Source organism: Taeniopygia guttata, chromosome 5, assembly GCF_048771995.1.
Source record: "Taeniopygia guttata chromosome 5, bTaeGut7.mat, whole genome shotgun sequence".
Lineage (NCBI taxonomy): Eukaryota > Metazoa > Chordata > Aves > Passeriformes > Estrildidae > Taeniopygia > Taeniopygia guttata.
In genome coordinates, this window is record NC_133030.1 from 46,284,408 (window position 1) to 46,303,547 (window position 19,140).

At 36.2% G+C, this 19,140-nt stretch overlaps 1 long non-coding RNA gene across 4 annotated transcripts in view; it reads right to left on the reverse strand.

Annotated features, from left to right (window-relative positions):
* LOC115495574 (uncharacterized) overlaps nucleotides 1-19,140 on the reverse strand; it is a 192,850-nt gene that overhangs the window by 106,983 nt on the left and 66,727 nt on the right. For all 4 annotated transcript variants that reach the window (XR_012056453.1, XR_012056454.1, XR_005980763.2 and 1 more), the window contains one exon: nucleotides 6,479-6,531. This is a non-coding gene — a long non-coding RNA (uncharacterized lncRNA). The remainder of the gene's footprint in view (nucleotides 1-6,478; nucleotides 6,532-19,140) is intronic.

Consider the following 19,140-nt stretch of genomic DNA (forward strand, 5'->3'; position numbering starts at 1 on the left):
CTTCTACTTTCAGGATATTTAACTACTGGTGATATAAACTGCTGAGCTTTAATTCTTCTCCAGGCAAAGTACAGAGGAGCATTTCTACCTAGTTCTTTCCACTGCTCAGCAAAGCCTTTATAACACATCTTAACCAATATGCGTCATTTTAAAGATGAAACCATATCTTTTCCAAGGCTATATAGGACAAATGACTGCATATATTTCTATGTTTTTCTGTGTTCCTAGGCAACATGCTGCGGACACGATATAATCTGGAGAGTCACATTTATCTTTCTTCCATTCATCCATGACATAAGGCAGTTACTGTCCACTTTGTTATTTCTAAGATAGTAAAACTGTAGTAAGAGAACCCAGCATTAATCTGCATATATTCACTTTGCTCTCTTGGGTAGCACTGCCATTTGTTTTATACCCCTTTAATTAAAACTGTCATTGCTGGGTTTCTTTTTCTAATCTGCAAGGTTTCGGGCAAGGTAAATATTCATGTTTTTAAAAAAGAAGTGGAGGGAGAGAGACAGTCCCATCACTTGCGTTTAATCACACTAAACAAGCTCTTTAGACAATTTGTTCTGAAATTCCTCTAATTAGAGCTTGCCCTCCAGGTAATGCTCTGATCTGATTTACCAGTGAGTATAAATTAGGGACATTATGTAATTAGCTCTAAGACCACAAATAGAAGGAACAGCTGGGTGGCTCGGAGGGGAAGCAAATAAAGAGCTCCCATCAGATTTCTTAATAAAAAATTATAATAAAAGTCCCTTCTTCTAGATATAGTCATCAGTGACTGCTTTTCTAGCCTTATATACAAAGGGATCCTACATTTAAATTTTCTCTGAGAGATGACATTTGGCATTCTTCATTAATCTGGCACCTCTTCAGACACTGACACTCTGTGAAGGGTAGATAGAGATTCATATCACACAGGAGCCATCTTGTTCAGGAGAGATTAATATTTTAGGTAACTGGCAAAAATATCTTCATGGATTAGCAATGACTATATCATCTGTTCCCCATGAGTAATGCATAAAGCCAACTCCTGACTTTTCTGCAATTTCTGCCTTCATTTTGGCTCCTGCCTATCTCTAACCTGAAGTGTTACCCTCTCACCTGGGACAAGGCTTAAAGAACAACCTAGTTCCAATGTTCCCACCCCAATTTTAACATACAATAAAATACAGACTGTTGAAATAGTGGCTTAAAAGTATTTTAGTGTCTTCGTTTCCTGACAGTAACAACACTAATCCACAAAAGCCCCATTCATGACTTGTCTGAATTTTGCTTTTCCTGACGACGGTGACATCATCTCTAAAATTTTCATTAAATAATCTGTTCCTGGCTCTCAGCAGCCACAGGATGGAGGTTCCCAGCCGCTGTCCCGCTGTGGCCGCAGGGTCACACGCGAGCGGCCGCCGAGTCTGTGCCCAGCCTGGTGCGGGTGCGGTGATCGCTGTGGCGTGGGGAGCGCAGCAGGGCACAGAGCACGGGGAAACTGAGGCACAGGAATAAGGGAAGGACACTTGTCTGAGTCTCCAGAGATTTAATCCCGAAGGGGGGCAGAGCAAGTGACACATCTGAACCTGAAGGGGCTGCTTTTAAGGGATGGGGGAACACGGGGAGGACACAACCTTTGAGCAATAGGAGGGCATTAGGGGAGGGGTGCAGGGTAAGGGCTCCCCAATAGAAACCAACACGGGGAGGGAGCAAACCTCACAACCCAATTCTGCTCCAAGGAAGGGATGAAAGACAGGGAACTCTCCAGAAGCAAAGGAGTGTGCTATGTTTGACAGACAGGGGCGAGACAAGGGAACAAGGGCGGTGTACAAGTAGATTGACATGTGGATTGACATACATTTTGGTGAAGAAAACTGTGGTGAACAACTCAGAACTGAACCATTAGGGAAGCCAAATGTGGTACGGAGACTGAACCACTACAAACTTATAACAAGGAATATTAAAACATGCTACAGAAAAACAAACTGTAAAATAACAGACTACCACAGTAATCAAAGTTAAAAAGTACTTTACAGTGTATTTATATGCTTAAATACCTAACATCTTTATTTTTATACTTTAAAGTGTTGCTTACTTCGCTGTAATGAATGCAGTATAGTCTTGATAAATGCATCAAAATTCCCAGAAATAGTTATAAGACCTAAACTAGGATGTAACGGTTCCCTCTTCCTTTTCTTACCAAATAAAAAAGGTTTTTTTTTTTAATTGAAAGAGGAATAAAACTTGATCTGTAAGAGGCTAGAGTGGCACTGGGCAAACTGGCTGATGTGATCTCAGAATATTTTTTCTGGTCTTACTTCTCACTGTTTGCCATTTGACCTCAGAGAATGACCACAAGTCAGAGCTGTACCCATGTACGACTCAGCTGTATTGAGATGAACCCTGTTGTAGCTCCAAAGTGGAGTGTCCTCCTCACCCAGCGATTCCTACAAGATTTTTTCCCTTTGTGGATAAAGATATACTGTCAAAATACGGCTTTCTCACATCTCCTGGTCTACAGATAGTGATGGTTAGAATGAGAGAAAACTCAGAGGGGAAGCATTGAAGCTGCATTATTGGATGTTATATGCAGAAACCTACAGGCTTTTTATATGGTTTGTAATATAACATACTTTAAAAAAAATCAATAAATCACAACATCAGAATATTCTTGCAATATTTTCACAGATGTTTACATAGCCATAACTACTCCTTGTGCCCTCCCTAATCCACAGACATTTCAACCAAGGTGACTAATTAGAAGGCCTAAATTCTCTACCCAGATAAGTACTGATTTAACCAGAAACTCACTCACCAGTTGAAAATCAGATGTGAAGATTTACTCACTGGTTAAATAAATACAGTGATGCATCAGATACAATAAACTGTGGGAAGAAAGGTGTTTGGCAAAATAGCTTATATGAAAGATTCACTACTTCTATCTATCAACAAATATTTCTGAATTCTAAATTAGATTCCAGACCGCCGATAGATGCAATTACTCCCCTCCTTGTCACTGTGCATTTGTCTCCCTAAGAAAAAAGATAAGATTTATGTGAGGAAGAAATAGGCAGTGCTTCTCTCTCATACATTATGTGGTGCAGTTGACTCAGGTCAGGAAATGTTGTAATTTGCCATTACTATTGCACTGTGTCCTAAGACCTAGAAATTCCTTATGCTGAGACACAGAAATTCCTTATGCTACCCATAAGCTGCTTAAATTTATGCATGATTTGTCCTAAAGCTTCCAGTCCCAAGAGAAATTTCCCACCACAGCGTTTCCATACAAAACTGAAAAATTATTCTAAATTGTACCAATTTTTTTTTTATTTTCATTAGGCATGCTATTTAGCATCTATAGCAAATCCCTTTGTAAAAACATTGTCATTAGCAGGAAACCACCAGTAAGTCATGGGGCATGTTATATTACACATCATCATAACACTAAGGGCAAGTGTCATGCTCTAAATATTTGACTCTGCAGCAAATGTCAATGATAGAACAATTTCTGTGTGTATTTATCACACCTAAATATTAGATCCACTCACTGGAAGAAAAAAGGTACTGTGCTTACATGTATAAATATATGCATACATCTATGTTTGTGTGTGATAAATACACAAATCTCTTACCAACTTCTCTAAATATTTTAGGATTTGAAAGAGAGTGTGGACTTCTTTCCCAGTTCAAAGCAAATCATGTGGCCCTCTTGACAACAGGCCACTGGATTTATCTTCTACTCAAGTCATTAATAGTCACCAGAAAATCAGGTAGATATATTTATTTCAAAAATACTCCTTTGCTGGAGTGGAGATTGAAATGCTGTCTACCCTGCTTAAGTTTAATTTTGATTTTTATTTTTTTTTCCACATGGCTGTTAGCCAAGAAAGTATTCATTCAAGCCATCAAATTAGAACCTTATATTTCTACTTCATTTGAATCAGTCCTCTTGAATTCTCCCCCTCTACTCTTTTTTTATATACTTTAAAAGCATACTAATTTCAAATTCAAAATGCTTCACTTAAATAAGTGAATAAATGACTCATTTCTCTATTCTTTGAATTGCAAAGACTCGCTCTCATCAGTATAGAATAAATATAAACCAGCACCCCACTTGTTCAGAAAAAGAACCAAAGAGCAGAAAGACAAACAGAGGCTAGTTTTTCCACAGGAAAACATATGTTTTTGAGTGATCAGTCAACCCCCTCCTCAACCGCAGTTTTTGTAAAGATTGGTTTGTACTATTTCATAAAATCACAAACTCACATACTATTCCTTTTCTGGACCACCAGTTTTTGATTCATTGTTTGGCTTTTATTTATCAGACCTCTAACACAAACTACCTGCATGAAGAGAATTTTGCTAATTTTAGGCTCATCGAACTTGGGGTTGTTAAAAAATATTCAGATATAGATATGAATAAAACATATACACATAAAACCTTGAAGTTTCAAGAGAATGCAAGTGACTACTTGCCTTGATTTCTTTGAGCGCCAGTCAATATTTATGAGTTCTGGCTTAAATTCTCTGTTTGATACTTTATCAAAGGCTTCAAAAATGAAGAAAATCAATTAAAATTAAGATACTTGCACCTTATTTCAGAAAACAGTTACTACAAAATTCGTGCTTGAATTGAAGCATCACTTTTGTGTTTAAATCTGATTTTGAACTCTTTCCAATGCTGGTAAGCCTCAAAGGAAGCTGTTGAGATGTTTATCACAGAGCACCTATGCTTCAGACAGCCGCACTTCACCTCTGATTTTTGAAAAATCCAGTGTCTTTCCAATAAATGGGATGAGACCTGAGCTGACCTCAGAGTGCCCTTAGAAAAGGCCAGTCTGAAATAAAGCATATTTAAAGATATATTCTTTCTAGGACACACAGAATCATATTCAAGCCTGAGAGAATCCTGTTTAAAAGCAATGATTTTGTTAGAGAAGTCTTCATTATAGTAAGATTTGCCTATAACTAAGGGAACTGGCTTTCATAATGTTTTTTATATTTTTCCCCTAGGAATATCTCCTTAGGGTATCATTTTAAAAAGAAAACATGACAGGAGACTTCTAAATGTGGAAGTTAAATAAATACTGCATAGATATGAATAATTTTATTTATAATCATGTTGGTCTCCTCAATTTATGCCATATATTTCAGAAATTTTACTGCACAGTCATTTGAATTTCAATAAAATAAGTGAGTCTGCACATGTAGCTCTCATTAATTATTGTATAGAATACAAAAATAGAATTCTGGGAGTTGGTAATCATCCTGAAATATCAACCATGTGCTTTAGCATAACATGAAGAGTAAAGTCCCACCAGTGATTGATTATATGTCTATACAACAAGAATTCAATCGGCAGCAATCAAGGGTGAGTACCTAAAAAATGAAAATTTTAGTTTAATTACTATCTTACATGCACCAGTTGCTGACAAAGAAATAGCTACAGCACCATTTCAATACAAAAGCTTCACTTGAATTCATTATTTCAAGGACTATAAAAACCCAAACCTGTTACTCTGGATCTGCAGCCGATTGTAGCTCTTCTTTTTAGGGAGATCTCATACACAAAGAATTAATGTACAGCTTGTAAACTTGAGCTTCAGTGAGGAGGAAAAAACTCAGGAAATACTTTCTTTGATGGAATTAGAAATCTACAAATTTTCTGAATTTGTGTTTTTCATTCTGTCTCTATGTGATGAATGGTGAGTAACAACAAGGTCATAATGAACACACCATTGTCTTTTTATTTATTTTTAACTAAGCAAATATATATTTATATACTTATATATATTTACAGTAAGGGACTATATATTAGTGCACACTACTGCAGTGATGTTATAGTATTGAATACGCAATATACCCACAGATATTTGGGATACATTAATTCCTTACTACAAATGAATTATGGCAATACTTTCATCCAAGAAATAATAAAACATCAAGTATTCTGTACCTATTTTATAAAAAATATATTAAAATATCTAGAGTGTTTTAAAAGTGGTTTTACTATATTTATTTTTCTTCAGCTATTAAGATATGCTTCTAATATCCCATGAATATATTTTTGAGATGAGATATAAAAAAGTACAGAAAAAATGAGAGGAAAATATTTTAGAAACTTTAGAAGTGACTTGTATCTCAGTGTTGCTCTTTTATGTAAAGTTCTTCTAGTACCAAAGTAGTAATCATACCAGTTCTGGGAAAAATATTTCACTGTCAGTACTTACAATGGGAAATTTGCCCTGCTAGGAAAGATTTGCTGGGAATAAAAGTAAATTGTTTGATAGGCACAAATGCAGTAAACAAATAATTTCAGTGTTATAAAAATAACTTTTATTGTACTGAATAACAATCTTTCAACTGATGAGATCTCTTTTTTGTTAGGAGATTAATAACACCTGTGAAATGGTTCAATTAAGTAATGCTTGAAAATGCAAGCATTTGTTTGCATAAAATAAATCATTCGCAAGTGAAAAAGTACCTGGAAGTTGATGTAATCTTGATTCAGCAAGTATTCTGAATAGGATTCTAGAGCTTAATAAAAAAAAAATAATAAGAATGTTAATTTTTTAATCAAAAATCTAGAAATGTAAGTTTTGAAGAAAATGTTACTAATTGAATATAATAAGATAAAGGGCTGGGTTGGTTTTTTTCTTTCTTTTTTTTCACCTCCCTGAAAAGTGTTATGAACAGTGACTTCTTCTAGTTCATGTCTTCAATCAAACAATCCCTTCATGTTCTGAGTCAATGTATAAAATAATCAGTTATGATAGTAGCATTGGAATGTCTAGCTCTGATTAAAAATGGCGTTTGAAAACTAAGCTGATAACTGGTAAGTATAAGATTAAACTAGTCTTTAAACAAATAGTTTTGAATTTTTAGAAGAACAAAATAAATTCTAATTGTGCAGTTAACTTATTTACTGGCCTGGTTAAAATTCATTTCAATTATGAGCAAATATCGACATGAAAATAATGCATGTTTTTGCTTAATAACCTGTTATGAAAGTAAATGCTTATTTTTTCAAGTTGGAGAGAGGTTTTCTGAGTGTGTGATTTTCAGAGAATATATTAGAGGATTATCCTTTTTGCCTCTGTAGAAACTTTCATTTTTGCACCTGGAAGATATTAAGATATGCACCTAAAAGATTTATTGAAAATGGGTGATAGATATATGCATGAGGGACATAGGTCTGGACAATAGGAATTTAAAAATCACATAGAAGCATCACACGGGAAAAAAAGTAGTGGGTAATTATTTGTAAATGGCTCAGAGATTTAGGTGGAAGGAGTTTAGATTCTCAGTTAAATTATAGTTGATCTAGCAAGGGTTATGAACACACTAGAAATGGGAAAACACTTCTTCTGGGAAATTTTGTCTAAAATGACTTAAAGATAAAATGAGAAAACCTTATTGATAAAGTAAAACATATATAGGAAGCATTCGATTCATATGAAGAAGCAAAAAGAATCCATAATACATGTTTCAATATTATGGTGGCAATATTTCAGAATGACACAAAAAAGGAATTATCAATGTAAATTTAATAGATATACACATGTACATTTTAATATTGCTTAATGCTGCTCCTCAACCCTCTGAATCCATCTGTCATTGCTGTAAAAGGCATAGTATTATACCAGGAATATGAATGTCATTTAACAGAGATAAAAACCCTATTATTCCTTTAATTCCTATTACAAATAAGCTCAGGCTATGACTTATATGCATCTCTGTCCTTGCAGAAGTTCTTTTGCAGGGTCCTCCAAAATTATTCTGTAGTTCTGCCAGAGAAATTGAAGTAAGATAGTGATTAATCTTGCATGTTTCCTCGAAAGGTTTAAATTCCATAGGCTTCATAAGATTTTTTGCCAGGGATGTTTTGAAAATTTTTATTACTTCTACCAGAAGCTTTCTGAAAATATTGCCCATGACAATATTTTTGAGTAGAGATCACATCTTAGTCATGGAGTGATTGAATAAATACTTTATTTATATACTCAATTAAAAGACCCATTCTTAGCCAAGGACATTATTTTCTTTATACCTGTCACTGAGTGAATTTTGGAAATGTTTCTGCACACAAAATGGTGTCAGGTTTTTATTTAAAGTTTATTGATTTGTGAAAGCTTGCATAAACTTGTACCTCACAGAGGTGTGAAAAGCTTTCAGCTTATGTAATGGCTATAGTTTGATGTTTTCTTCAAATTTCTGCTTTTAAAACAAGCTGTGCTGACTAAAAAAATGTTCCGAACAGATGTTTGTAACTGAAGTGACATTGGTATTACTGCAGTTTATAATACAGTATGTCTTTGAACTTCTTTAAGAAAGTATATTATTCAGGAGCCAGTATTTATTGGTAATATTTACTTCCAGCTTACTAAAAAGGGCCTTCAGGCACTGTATGTTTCAGTAAGACTGTAGTTCAGTAATACATGGATAAGCCTTCTGAATTGAATGATTCTCTGTTTGCCTTCTAATAATTTCTTCTTAGTTAAATAAACTGAACAAACTGTGTGCAAGTATAACAAAAAAATATTAGATTTTGTCTTCAGAAAAGGAGCTTCTACCTGCTCTAAATCAAGGACAATTTATGGAACCAATTTTTTAATTTGATTGGTTGGTTGGTTGGTGTTGGGGGGAGAGCTTTTATTGTGAACATTCAAGCAGATCTGCAAGTAAACATTTTAGTTCTTCAAGGTATCACCAGAAATAAACTGTAGATAATTATACCAGCTTTTTCATATTTCCACTGTCTAAACAAAAATGCAGTCCAGATGTCCCTGATGCACAGGTCCTTTGCTAAACATTTACTATGTAAAAAAAGATAAAATATGATCCAATGGATATATAAAAGACATGGCCAGTTTAGAGCCATGCCCTTTTATAAGCTTTCTTTGATGTTGCAAGGTGACTTTAGCTCAGACTGAGGAAGAGCTTAACGTGGATTTTCCAAACTTTCAACTTCCAAACCTGTTGAACTTACAAAGCTTAATTATGTATCTACAAACAGTAGATCAGATGTTTATACATTTTTCAGAGAATTATAAAATGGTTTGGGTTGGAAGGACCCTCAAAAATCATCTAGTTCCACCTCCTCTCCCATGAACTAGCACAATTTCCACCAGACCAGATTGCTCAGAGCCCCATCCAATGTGGCCTTGAACACTTCCAGGATCAGGCATCCACAACTTCTCTGAGAAACCTGTTCCTGTGCCTCACCACCCTCAGAATTAAGAATTTCTTCCTAATGTCTAATCTAAACCTACTACCTTTCAGTTTGAAGCTGTACCCCCTTGTTCAATCACTATATGCCCTTGTAAAATGTCCCTCTCCATCTTTCTTGTCAGTCCTCTTTAGTTCAAAAGCTGCTGTAAGGTCTCCCTAGAAACTTTTCTTCTGGCTGAACAATGCCAGCTCTCTCAGCCTGTCTTCATAAGAGGTGCTCCAGCTCTCTGATCACCTTCTTGCCCTATTGTGGATTTGCTTCAACATATCCACGACCTTGTCACGTATGAGGCAGTGGAGCTGGATGCAGCACTGCAGGTGGGGTCTCACCAGAGCAGAGTAGAGGCACAGAATCCCCTCTCTTACCCTGCTGGCCATGCTGCCTTGGATGCAGCCGGGGACACAATTGGCTTTCCGAGCTGTGAGCTGGTCAAGGTGAGGTTCTCATTCACCAGCACACTCAAGCCCTCCTCAGGATGTTCTCAATCTTTCCCTGACTAGCCTCTATTTGTACTTGGGATTGCCTTGATCCAAGCTGCAGCATCTTCCACTTGGCCTTATTGAACTTGATGAGGTTCCCACGGGCCCACCTGTCAAGCCTGATAAGGTCCCTGGTGAAGCCATGCTGGCTGTCACTATTCACCTCATTTTCTACACACATAGATTCAAGGAGGATCTGCTCCATGGTCTTGTCAGGCACTGAGGTGAGAGTGACTGGCCTGTAATTTCTTAGTCCTTCCTTATTTCCTTTTTCAAAAGTATGAGTAATTCTTCTTTTTTTGCAGTCAATGGAGACTTCACCAGACTGCAAGGACTTCTGAAATATGCAGATAGTGGCTTTGCCACTTCCTCTGCCAGTTCTCTCAGAAGCCTCAGATGCATCTTATCAAATCATAAGGACTTTTACATCTCCAGGTTGCTTGGATGGTCTCAGAAATGATCCTGTCCTACAACAGATGGTCCTTCATTGAGCCAGTCCTTGGATTTGCTTCTGCAAATTGTGGGGGTGTGGCAGGAATACTTGCTGGTGAAGACTGAGGTAAAAAAAAGTTGTTGAGCACCTCAGCCTTCTCCCTCTTCTGTGTAACCAGTATCCCATTTTCTTTTGAGAGGGCCTATATTGTCCCTGGTCTTCTTTTTATCCCCAGCATACCTATAGAACCTTTTCTTATTGCCCTTGATGTTCCAGACCAAATTTAATTCTATCAGAGCTTTAGCTTTCCTAACCTGATCCCTGGCTATTTAGATAATCTCTCTGTATTCCTGTTGTGCTACCTGTCCTTGCCTCCACCCCCTGTAAGCTTTCAAATTTTGGATCATTGAAGTGAAATAAACAATAACCACTTTGTTGAGCAGGGTAGGAAGCAGTGAGTAATGCTGACAAAAGGAGACTATTTCAAACCTGGACTTTTCCCTTTCTTTGGCTTTCTAATGATAGCCAGCATTAAACACCTCTGGATTCACAACTTGGATCTATGTGCAATGTCATGTGTGACATACATGTGTCAAAACCAACCAAACCTGTCAGAACATTCCCAAGTACGCCAGAGACCTGCTCTGAGATGGCTTCAGCACAGCGACATCCACCTCTGCCAGGATGACTGCATTCTTAACTCACAAATTTGCAGCATATATAAATGAAAATTCATCCCTATAAACCTTAGGAGTCTAGTCAGAAGCCTATTCACCCTTTGCTCCCTCTGTGAGATTTCAGTAACTGCTAAAAGGCAATTCAGACCCTCAGCAAGATGACAGACTGTGAGACCTCATCTCCACTTTAATGTGATGTTAGGATTCCAAAATCCACATTTGTTCTTTAATGCCTACAGTTAGGTAAGATAGGTCCTCTAGCTGTCTAAAGACTTTCCTAACAAATCCTTTTGTGCAGATGTCATGAGTTACTTCCTCATACTTATGCAGAGTTTCAATATTCAAGAACTCTTCTGCTAAGCAGCCCCCGGCACTAAAATTTCAGTCTCCTAATTTGCTAGGACCTGGAAGAGCTAAGTGAAATAGAAAAATGATGGATAATAAGTCAGTCTCAAAACTGATCAATGGAAAGCAAACCCACTCCAAATACAGCCATATAAAAATGAAATTAAAACCTGTCCATATTTCTTTATTAGTCAGAAATAAGAGCAGCAGGAAAAAAATCTTATGCTTTGTATGTCTTCAGTTTAGACCGGTGTAGCTCTTGCTTCTAATAACCTCACTTCTGTAGGAACTTTCTTCCCAGGATTCACAGCATAATAGAGAACCCAGATTTAATAAAATATTTATAGAACTCTGTTAAAATAAGTAGCACTCTTTACTCAGAAATCTCAGGTACTTTCCATTCTGTTTCACTTCTTATAAAGCTATTAGACAAGAGTAGCCAGAAGAGTATCACCTCATTCCAGAGATGGGGTGGGAGCAGAGCTGGTGATGGGGAGTTGGAGGCAGCCTCCTGCCTTGGATCCAGAGAAGAGAAGGGGCCCTGGTAAGGTGTGAGAACTTCCAGAGGACAGTGGCTGATGTGGAGCCTGAAGCAGGACCAAACATGGCTGAGACTGGAGTTTCCCCCAGTCTCTTCCCCTGGACTCTGCTGAAGTAGTATACATGGAAAAGAGAGATGGCAGGCCAATAATGTTCATCACCACTATTCTAAAAAGTCCATCTGCTCTTTTTTTTATTTTTTAATGTATTTTTTTTTTACACAAATTCAGTGGAAGGAATACATATAGTACCATTTTTTCAGAAATTACCATAAATTAGGAAAAATAAATAATAGGTGTGCTAGTTCAAATCCATATAGTTGGTATGACATAGAAATAGGTTTAAATATATAAATCAAAGTCTGAAGATGATTAGAGATGAGGCATTAATAATTTATATTTTGATTTTAACAACATTAGTTCAATATCTTCCCTTTATAAGGTGAATTAAATCCCATAAACAAATTGAAAAGATATGTATTATCTTTAAAATAAAGTTAATAATTTGACAGATAAAATAACTTCCTTGGTTCATTTGAAGCTTGATGCAGTCCATAACACTGTGTTATAGGCAAGCTACAATAATAAATTCCAGGAATACCATAATAATGAAATTTAAACTGTCACTATCCCAAAGCACTGTGATGACAGTGTAAGGCAAAGCCGGGTGTTCTCTTGTTTATGGTCCTGAAATTGTGACAAGAAGCTGTGCAGTCAACAGGATATAGCAGCACACAATTCCATAACAGAAAAAAACTTGGAAGCCAAGAAAGTGAATTATAGCTTCATGAAGACTTTTTAAAAACAGTTTGTATGATATTTTTCAAACCTACAGTACCTTTAAACCTTATCCAAGATCCACTTAATGTAGAAACTGAAATTTATTTTACAAGGCCTTGGATCAGAGTTCAGGCTACACCTATTCTTAAGTGTTCACTTTAGTGAACCTGTCCATTGCTTCATAAAAAGTACCAATTGAATTTCATGTCCTAGCAGAAGCTAAAAAAGCGGATGGGAAATAAAACCTTGTCATTCTTTCATGTATGTAATTATGTATCTTAATAGGCAACAAGCAAAGTGCAATTATTTGCAGCACATCAATCCTATACCTGCTTTTCCCATTCCCCCCTAGTCAATATGCTGTTCCCTAAAAACTCAATTCATAAAGCTTGAAACACACACCACAGAGAGGAAACTGATTCCTTTAGTAAATATTTCCTATAAGCCAATGAAATCAGCACATCTCAAATGAACCCAAATCCAAAAGGATTTCTGATCAGTCGTTTCAGATAAAATACTTAGAAAAACATTTAATCTTTTTCTAACACTCATCACTGACCTATCCCAGAGATAGAATGTGCAACTATATAATCTTTATAATCAAAGTAGTTACAAAAGAGTTAAATATTCACATATTTCAATATTATTTATAATCTGCCATAAAATATTATAGTATATTATTTCTATATACTGTAATTTTTTTGGCAGATTATAAATTTACGTCTACCTATCTTGCCCTTCTCCCCCACAACTTCTTTACAGGTTCATCCATAAACATTGTTGTGCATAATTTGGGGTCACTGAGATGTTATACTGTAAAGTATTTATTACTTTAACTGAAGTTTTTCTTCCCATGCAGTGATATAAATAAGAACATCAGTGCTCTTTCCAGTAAGTAACATTATGTTCTCACATTTCTTCTATATATCTAGGCCATATTAAGAGTATGAATAACATAGTAGGCAAGTGACTTAACAGCCTAAAAAGGCTCAAATCAGAAAACAAACAACAAAAGCAAAATTATTGATGGTAGTGTTGAGATAGAGGTCTGCAGAACAGATTTTACCTAACAAATTAGTCTTTGTTCCAAGGCTGAGATCTGATGCATAAATAAGTTTAAAGGAGAATAAAGTGATGCAAGTTACATCTTCTGTCACTCTCTCAGCCCATAAATTATTTCAGCCTACCCTCTCACAACCTAACAACCAGTATGGAAATATTAACTGCATTGTCCCCTTTTGGTTTATTGCCAGTCACATCATTTTGAAACTGTGTAAATACAGTGAGAAAAATCTACGTGGATGAAAAAGTATGTATAATTCTAATATAACCCTACCCTTTCTCTAGAAACTCAGTTTAATTATTTGTTTCTTTGAAACTACTGCAGAGTGTAAAACTTGAGTGTTAACAACTGAAAAGCTTAACATAATTCCCACACTTCCCGGTCAGTGTGCAAAGAGAGGGTACCTACTATTTTCAAAGTCAGAAAGATATTTCACTGTCCATGTGAAATATCAAAAATGTTCCAAAAGAATATAATTTTGTAACACCATTAATTACCTCTAAGTAAAAGCTAAGTCAATAATTTTTATCCATTCATCCATTCCCCATAAACCCTTTCACTTTGTTACTCATCCAAAAAATATAAACACTAACTTGAAATGCAACATTCACAGCTCTGCACTGCAACATGCACAGCTCTGTAGTGTGTGCACACAAACATTCCCCTCTTATCATTTTCTTTCATGCATGATTTATCAGATGTCTGTAATACAAGCATTTTGCCAGCATAGACAAGTAGAACTTTATCCCACACAACCAAAAACTTTTTTGAGCTGCGTGTTATGACCCACCCTAAGTTTTCCACACTCCTCAGTGAAACTCTGAGTGTTGACAAAACAGTTTTTATCTTCATAGCTAAGTTAATTAGTGATTACAAATGTTCATAACCCCCAGCAAAATACACTTGAAGTCTGTATTACAGGCAAGTTTCAGCTTTTTTTAGCATAGCTGTAGGATTTGTTTTTGTGTGCTTGTGGTTCTTCAGAACTAGAAAAGAAGGGTAGTCTCCCACTTTCTTTTTGTCCCTTCAAACAGCAGAATCTTGTCAGCAATCAATCTGGAGCCTATGTAACCAGCAGCAGGTTAATAGGTGACTGCTCCTTAGCTCAAGCATTAATTTGTAGCACGTACCAAAAGTCATACACCTATCAGCCTATAAGATATCACTTACTCTTATCTTACAAAGCTGTAAATGTAGAGACCTTATCTTTGCCATGTAAACCCGGTGAAGGCAGGGAAGAATTAATAAACCTTCACCTCAGTGACTTATACTGCTGCTTTTCTGTTAGCAAAGGCACAGCTCCAGCTCAGAGCTAATAGCTAGTCTGAATTTTGCAGCCTCAATAGCCTTGAGACTTAAAGTCTACTTCTCTCCTGTCTTGTCTCCTGTAAGTCCATAAAATATGCAAGTGCAGACAAAGCATTATATAATAAAGGACTGCCCTCATAAAAAAATCTGGAATAACAGCTGTCCATATTCAAGTGGCATGCAATGGATTCTAACCCCCTTTCACAATACCTGATTTGATTGTGTTTTGATCTAAACCAAAATGCACAGAACCATTTTTCAACTACTACAAGCACAGCTGGAGTAGTTGTAACAACTGCTTTTGCTCTGAGGCAGTTCTAGAACAGTGGAAAGGAAGGCTTTGTTCAGTGGTGAAACCAAAATATTACTTAAGCTTGGACAGTTTTTAACAATCCAAATAACTGCTAGGAGTTTACAAGATAGAACTAAAAGTTTTTTTAAAATTTATTTTTCTTAAATCCTAGAAAGCAAAATGTTTCAATAAAAAGTGTTAAAAATAAATATTCTGACATTATATCATAAAAATTCTGCCTCCTGCATAGGTTCACAAATTTTATTAGGGAATCTTATGAGGGATATCTTTAATGTTTGAGAACTTCTGCCTAAACCACTCGATTAGGACTTCACATTATTTACAAAATACAGAGTATTCCAGCTAAAATTTATTCTAGTATTATTCCCTTTTCCTGGATGGTTTCTAACACCCTCGTCAATCTTGATAAGATGTATTCTTTATCCAGACAGTAAATCTATGACTCATTATAGCAATAATATTATTTGTTTTAAGAGTAAAACTATAATCTAATATTAAGATTTTTTTCAAGTATATTTACTCTAATTATTTCCTGAAAAAAAGGTATTTTATCCTAAACCCCCATATTTCATTTATAGAACCATTATGCATCATTTAAATAACAAGGAAAATAACCCAAATTTTGAACATTTGTATTTTAAGACATGAAGTAATTCAACTGACACTTTCTTAACTCCTTATTGAGCTGACATTAAGGTCCTTTTTTTAAAACATATTTTTATTCTGGTTCATTGTCTTATTTTATTTGGCAAGGTTTTAATAGCACTGAGGCTGCAAGGGTGGCTTCTATGAGACAATCCCAGCTTTTCCCATGTCTGACAGAACCAGTCCAGTCAGCCTCAAAAGGGATCATCAGACAGACACAGAGTTGTGAGAACAGGTTTATGAAAGGGTAAAAATACACAGTGCAAAGCAGCATAGGGAGAGGAGTGAATATGAGAAAGAAACCACTCTGCAGACACCAAGATCAGTGCAAAAGGATGGGGAGAGGAAGCTCCAGGTGCCAGAGCAGATGTTCCTTAGCAGCCCATGGAAGACCCCACGCTGGAGAATGTGACTATGCACAGAAGGAAACTGTGACCCTGCAGGAGATCCTGTGCTGGAGCAGGACAGTCCCTGTCAGGACCCGGAAGAGAAGTCACGAGTGAAGCTGAGCCCAAGAAGAAAGGAGCTGATTTTAGACTTGTTATTTCTCATTATCCTACTCCGAATATGATTTCCAATAAATTAAATTAATTTATTCAAACAGAGTTTTTTTGACCCACAAAGGTAATTAGTGAGCCATCTCTCCTTGTTCTTAATTTGATCTATGAGTTTTTCATTGTATTTTTCTTCCCTTGTGTTTCTGATGGAGAAGGGAGTGATAGAGTGGTTTGGTAGGCACCTGACAACCAGAGAAGGTCAATCCAGCACACTCACTCTCTGCCTTTCTAATCTACTGGAACTTTGGAATTCCTTCCTACATGTCCAAATTCACCAAGACAAGAGAAGAGTACAGCCTTCTTTTAGTCAGCATAGGCCACTGCTTGAAGACTTTTTTGATTCTAGTATAAATCCCAACACAGTAAGTAAAAACAAAACTTAATTATTTAATTTTGCCTGGCAATAAATACCAAGTTGCAGAAAAAAAAATTATAAAAGAAACACAATAATATTGGGGTTTTCTAAATTTTATTTTCATTTGAATGACCCTGGCTATTGTGCTGAATCATGTGAGTGCAAGATATAGTTTAATATACATGTTTATAAGGTTTAGTTTCACTGACACCACAGAGAATTTATGAGGTATGTTAGCCTCTTGATGTCAGTAGAGCTGAGGCAGACACTTTGGCACTAGTGGTATTAAAAAGCTTTGCTCAAAATTAAATTTTAATATGTAGATTATTTGCAGTTATCAGGATTGATTGCTTCTGGATCAGAGCTCTGAACAGAGTACCTAGATTGGGAATTGTCCTCTTCAGGCACGTAATTCTTCATTCACATTAGCTCTGAGGTGACTGAAAGTAACTTGCAGCTGTATGTGTCCACAAAGCCCAGCTCCACTTACCCACATTAACTGGTAACAACCACAGACACCCACTGGTGCCACTTTTGTGGCTGCCTTCAAAGCCTTCCTCAGAACAATCGAGATTGTTTCATTGTTCTGAAACTGTCATATATGCAAAACTCCTACATTTCCAGTTCAAGAAAGTCCAAAAGACACCTTCATATCACAAGGAAAAAACAAACCACGTATGTTTTCCCTTGGCATGCTCACTACTTTGGCCTGAACCTGTCACCCTGATTCTTGAGTTTTCTAAAGCCTTCTGAGTTTACATTCTATTGGGAAACTTTCCCACACAGTTTCTGTAAATAACGTGTTGTTTTGCATTCCTTCATGGGAGTGGAGAGACTTGATGTACTAGTGGTTTGTCCAATGTCTTTGGAGAGGTGGCCCATTCACTCTCCAATCCACTGTCACCTTTGGAAAAGTATAAAAGTTGGAGTCAGAAAATAAACGCTTCTCTTTTACCTTGCAAAGTGGCAAGTGGCTCGCGATGTGCATTCTCGTGTCCTAAAGCGACATGAACCCATGTCATAGAACCTTCAGAACAGTAGATCTTAAACTGAGATATTTGTTAAAATATTGTTTAGGAGTAGCATAAGACACTTCTTTAGCTCTCTCACCAACAGTTCAATGCCAGGGTTTACAATTCTAGAACATAGACTAAAACACTCAAGTTCTTAACTCAAGCACAGATGAGCTTTTCCTTTAAAAAGATTGAGTAAAAGAATTTTGTCACTATAAAAAGAAATGAGAAACACTTTAAGGAGAAACACAGGAATACACATCTTTTTGCTGTGCTCCGACACTAAAATTGTTCAGATGTATTAGAAGTTGGAAGGGAAGAATCCTATTGTCCATGAATAAATATTACCTATACCTCCTTATCTCTGTAGACAGTATTTTTAGACCCTAAAACATCACTACAAATAACTTTTGACTATTATTATTTTAGTGATGCTCCAAAAGTATTGGAAAATTGGTAGAAAAAATAAATAAGCAGATATAAAAAGAAAAAATAATTTTGGTTATATTACATTTTTAATTTTTTAATTCTATAAATCACTTCCTGAGATGAAAAAATGATCTTGCTTGATTAACCGTGTCTGAAGTAGGTTATGGGATTATGGAAACTTTGAAGGATTAGAACTAGAATTAGTATATAATTGTTCAAAAAGCATGAAATCCTTTCCATAGCTGTGGTTTAGAAAAGCCTTGTATGCCCTATTATTGTCTATGTTCTTTTGTGCGTTTTCCTATGCTGGAATTTGGAATACAAGAAACAATAGCATTAAGTGTTTTTTCTTTTAATTGTTTTTTTCCCAATAACACCATTTTGAGCAACAAATAACAAAGAATTTCAGAAGGGATTAGTAAGTGATCTCTAAAGAATGAACAAACTATTCAAAGTGAACATCCTGGAAGGGAGGAAAAAGATTATGTGGGTTTCTTAGACAACTTTGGCCTTAGTGACACTTAACACACTCCTTCTCAAATCCAGTGGATTCTATTGTGTTCGTTCTATTTGATTCTGTTGCATAGGTTGTCCAAAAGAGAGGAAAACAGCTTATCAAATCTATAACATCTGCAAATCTCAGTTGCCTAAGTCTTCATCCCATTGCCCCAATCCGAACACTAGCTCAAGCTCAAGAACATAGTGGGATGGTGATGGGTTTTCCTCCTATAGAAATAGTGTGATTAGGCCCAGTGAGGAAAAATGACATGAGTATGTGAAGCCAGTTTAATGACTTTTATTGCCACAGGAGACTGCAATCTGCTCTATAGCATTTCAAATTATTTTCTATCTTTGCAGGATTTGTTTATACCATATTTTACACCCCAAAAGCAAGGTTTCTAACAGTTTTATGGTTGTTGGCATTAGAATTGTTAGGAACATTAATGCAAGCCCATTAAATCCTAAATCAAGGCATGT